The 4,593-nt window shown below is 43.2% G+C and overlaps 1 long non-coding RNA gene across 1 annotated transcript; it reads right to left on the reverse strand.

The window, feature by feature from the left end:
• Window positions 1-559: 559 nt before the first annotated feature.
• Window positions 560-3,547, reverse strand: LOC123092062 (uncharacterized). The gene is made up of 4 exons (XR_006444167.1): window positions 3,080-3,547; window positions 1,832-2,736; window positions 1,593-1,661; window positions 560-1,180 (listed from the first exon to the last, which is right to left on the reverse strand). It is a non-coding gene; the product is annotated as an uncharacterized lncRNA (long non-coding RNA).
• Window positions 3,548-4,593: the final 1,046 nt, after the last annotated feature.

A 4,593-nucleotide genomic window follows, 5' to 3' on the forward strand; every position in this document is an offset into this window, starting at 1 on the left:
TCGTTCCTTCCGTTAACTTTCCCAATACTTGGTGGATATGTATCTAGCAAGTATCCATCTAACATCGGTTATCCAACAAGATATGCAAGGTTTTGCATGATTGGTCATTTCGTTCATAGGTTTCAATACTAAATGGAGAAAGAAAGCTTCTCCATGCTAACTCTGTTTGACCCAGAAAACAGACATATTTCCTCATCCCAGGTGATGGAGCAGAACGATAAGCGTTACAGCCCAATTGACAGATTCAGTATTACACGGAACTGGAACTGCTACTCTGCTAGAGCAGAAACTGAAACCAACAACCAAAAGGCAACAACCGTATCTATTCTTGTTACTACTGAACCGACGTTTAGCAATATGCCCACACTAATTTCAACTAATTTAGAAAGTTTAGGCCACCACAGCTTGGCCAAAGGGCATTCAAAGAACAATTGAGATATATCACCAACAAGGTCGTGCCTATCACACTGCCTATTGGGGCTAAGAAACCCTATAAACACATGAAACCTGCTGGGAATTTCAGATTGCAACAGAGCAGGAGCTGTACACCATAATCCCAGAAGATAATATCTCAGGACAATAACATCCTTTCTACCAGCAAACGATATAGAAGATGTTATATGCAACAACCCACGCCACAAAACCATGAGCCTCCAAAACCGTCAACTGGGCATTACAAATTCTCCCGACAGTCGATTTTGAGTGCACTCAACTCGGACAAAGGAACTCAAGTTTTTCACAAGCACAAATAGAATAAAAGCACGTCCACCCTAACCGAACTGTTCAGCACAACCAGCAACAAATTAGACTAAAGTTCACTTCAAATTCAAGATGTGGACCGTGTTGTGTAAGGGTGGGGAATCATAGATAGACGAACCATGCTCCAGAACAGATCAATAACCAAGTTGAGACTGCTCTTAGATCAACCATGGTCCTTGGCCTCTCCTCCAATTGACAGGCTGCTGCAGCTACACCATCGCTGATGGCTCCTTGGCCTATGTGATTAAATAAAATAGGATAAAATTCTAGTGATGGTTAAGGTGATCTGATTGTACCATCGCCAGTGAGGGGTCGGCGACGCCAATGCCATGTGCACCTTCCTGGCTAGCATCCTCCTCTCCCTGTCATCTTCGTCCAATGAGCAAGGCTGGAGGGACAATGCGGACGCGGATCTGGTGTCCTGGGAGTGGTCAGCACAAGATATGGGAAAGTAATCTGAGAAATGGGAAATATGCCTTGTCGAGATTTAACTCCATAAACAGTCCATGTCATAGAATTACACGATCATGTATGATGTAAGGACTCAAGCACTGTTACATTGTCCTATGCCTAGACTTATTATTTACTCCCTTTGATCAATGGACAATCAAAGTAATTTATCAGACGCTCCATTACACAAACAGCAGTCGGATACAACAAGAGCATCAGTTAGTTTTCCTTCATCAATTAGCCTACATAGACAAATCAAATCTAATTGTCAAGAGAGGTTGCAAGAGAAAGGTCATTCAAGATCTGCACCATATGTGATACTAAATATGTATATCCACAATGAAATAAGCACTGGACAACAAAACAAGGATGATTTGATATACCTTGCTTTTAGGAATTCAATTTTGACGTCATTTGATGATTGAGCCATGAAAATAAGGACATCTCCAAACCTAGGTGCATGAAGCAAGGCAATGAGCTAAATTAATGCATCTAGTACATATTTTACTCACTCTACACTCTAGGCTTTCATAGCATCACAGTAATCTCAGGTTACTCATGGGAAATAAAACAAATCAAAGAGCAAGATTTGCATATGGCGAATGGAGGAATGAAGCCATACCTACATGAGAAATTCTTGCATTCGTGCTACAAACCCCGAAAAGGAAAATCAAACCTCCTCTCTAGAGCCTCTGCCCTGTTAATTTCTTAGACACATGAGCACCACAACGGAAGATTCCTAAGACGGTTATGCAAAACAATGATCTTGTGAGCACCTGCACACTATAAATCATGATATATTTCTTGTTTCTTACTGAGATATAAAAGTAGTGTATTCAGTAACACGATTTACCTGAGAAATCAGGCTTAGTTTTCGATCTTGTGAGCTATTAGTAGGTAGCTCTGCTTTTAGATAAAAATCTAAAAAGAGGAGACACATACAGATATATCTCAGGAATGAACACCAAATATGCTCAGTTGCTCATTATACATGAACTAAGTTGCTCAAAAAAGATACATCTAGCCATACAGATGTTGCCCTTCCTAGTTCTTGATGGTGCGCCAAGGAAAAATATCAATATCACTCAACAGTAAACATTTGTACATCCTTCTACACCAAAATCAAAGTGCCACATGCATATGTCATAGGAGACGGAATAATTACATTAATAGTACTTAGGTAATCGAAAATTCTGTACTGATCGAAATTTAGACCATATGTCTCAGCAAGCATATTCTCCTAATAAAGAAGGCGGGTCTAGGCACACCAAAAGTTCCATCTGTGAGAAGCATTTTCACAAACACATGTTGTGCTACTTGTTCTACTAATCAAAGAAAACCAACAAGCAGAGAGGAGAAAACTCAGCAACCTGCAAGCTGAAGATGAGTAGAAATGGATAGCGCATGGACACCATATTCCGTCCCTGCATTGCTGCCCCCTTTCTCGTCTAGCTTTGGGTGGCCAGCCACCCCCGTTGCTCCCATGATCCCTGCTGCCAGCTCCATCTTCATCCTCTGCTGCTAGGCCTTGTCATTTCATCAAACACACACAACATAAATACCAAATATTATGCAGAAGCATATAGATAGAAAGGAAAATTAAACTTTGATTGAAAAGCCCCTTGCTTTCCATCTGGAATCTAGTCTCACATGAAAAAGCTGACAAATGTTCTTATTCTTGTGCTGCCTAATGCAAACATATCCGACCAATCTACAACTTAGTGTGTAGATTATGAAAAGAAAACACAGGGAATGATGGGCGCAGAAGGTTGCAACCGACAACATTATGTGCATAAGAAGAAGAAGAAAAAAGTAAGGATGGGATCATTTCACCATGGGAAGATGAGGAAAGGAGGAAGAAAGAGCTCACCTGTGTCAACCTCTCCCCCTCTACACACAGCCGCCGGGGTGGGACCCTACTGCCCTCACTGCAGCAACCGCTCCTTATCGAATTGCGACCAATTTGGAATCATGGCGCGCGGCATCGGATGGCGGCAACCCCGAAGAGGGAGAGCTCGGGAAGGTCGGATGGCAGAGGTAAGGACGCCGGGGAGGGGGCAGGGAAAATGGGGGTGCAAGAGAGTCGGTGGGGGGCGAGCCACGACCTCCGTCGTGCCACCATTACCTCGGCCTCCTCCTCCTCACGCATCTGTCCCATGCCACCACGACTCCCTCTGTCCCCGGATCATGGGGAGGAAGCATATGGACAGCAGCTAGTGGGCCCCGGCTGGGGGGAGCGGCCGGAGAGGAGGAGATGAGCGGGGAGAGGAGGGGCGGCGTGGGGGAGAGGAGGAGACGAGCGGTGAGAGAGGAGGCGGCTGGCTTGCTTTTTTCTTTTTATCCCTCGTCAGTCTAGGGCTCGATGCTTTTCTTATGTAGAATTGGCCAAAACGCACGCCATTCTCTCGACCCCACACATAACAAGTCCCACTCGTCATCCACTCTCGTAGCAGTCATAAACGTGAAAAAACCCGACGGCTGACCAATTGCCAGCAGTAAAAAAAAGAACAGTAAAAAAATCGCACAACCTAACCAGTGTCGCGCGCGCAGAGGCCTCAGAATGGTGGGCTAGGTAGCATCATTTATATGTTCGATAAGAGATATTATGATATCCCAAGATATCCATGTTTCAACATGGAACAATCTACAACTGCACCTGCAACTAGCCACGATATAAGAGGGCTGAGAAAAGCGGTAACATAGCCAAACCATGTTTTGCTGGGATGGTGGAAAAGGTTAAAGGTTGTTTCATGGCATATTGGGAGCCTTGATAAACAAGTGGTGGGTAGTGCGACATAGAGATAGATCGAGACAACTAGTAAAGCAAAGATAGTAGTAAGATCCAAGGTGACGGTCATCTTTTCTGAAATCCCGCTAGGAAGAAGAACGAGTCCATGAAGTAGACGAACGGGCAGTCGAACAAATCCTGGTAGACTCCGTGAAGTAGACGAACGGGCACAATCGAACGGAAGCAAACATCATGGTAAACACACAACACATAAACATGGCATGATGCACAAACAAGTATGATGCATGTCCGGCTTAAATAGGCATGGCATGGCAAAGTGCAACAAACAACATTGCATATTAATGAAACACCACATGCAATTATTTAGTTCGCTCTCATTTATGTACAAGACAAGATTAATTGTTGGTTAACATGACAAGAGGTGAAGCATGAGTAATATACACATTTAGGCATTTTAAATGAGGCTGGAACAACAAACAACAATCCGGAAAATCGCCATATGTCATTTAGCAATTTTTAATGCAAACAACAATTTTAAGCATTTTAAATGTTGTTATCAAGATGCAGATGACATATACAAGTTTTATGCAATTTTAAGACAAATGTTGACATAAGCATGATATGAAGCATTTTGT

The sequence above is a fragment of the Triticum aestivum genome, chromosome 4B, assembly GCF_018294505.1.
Source record: "Triticum aestivum cultivar Chinese Spring chromosome 4B, IWGSC CS RefSeq v2.1, whole genome shotgun sequence".
Classification (NCBI taxonomy): Eukaryota; Viridiplantae; Streptophyta; class Magnoliopsida; order Poales; family Poaceae; genus Triticum; species Triticum aestivum.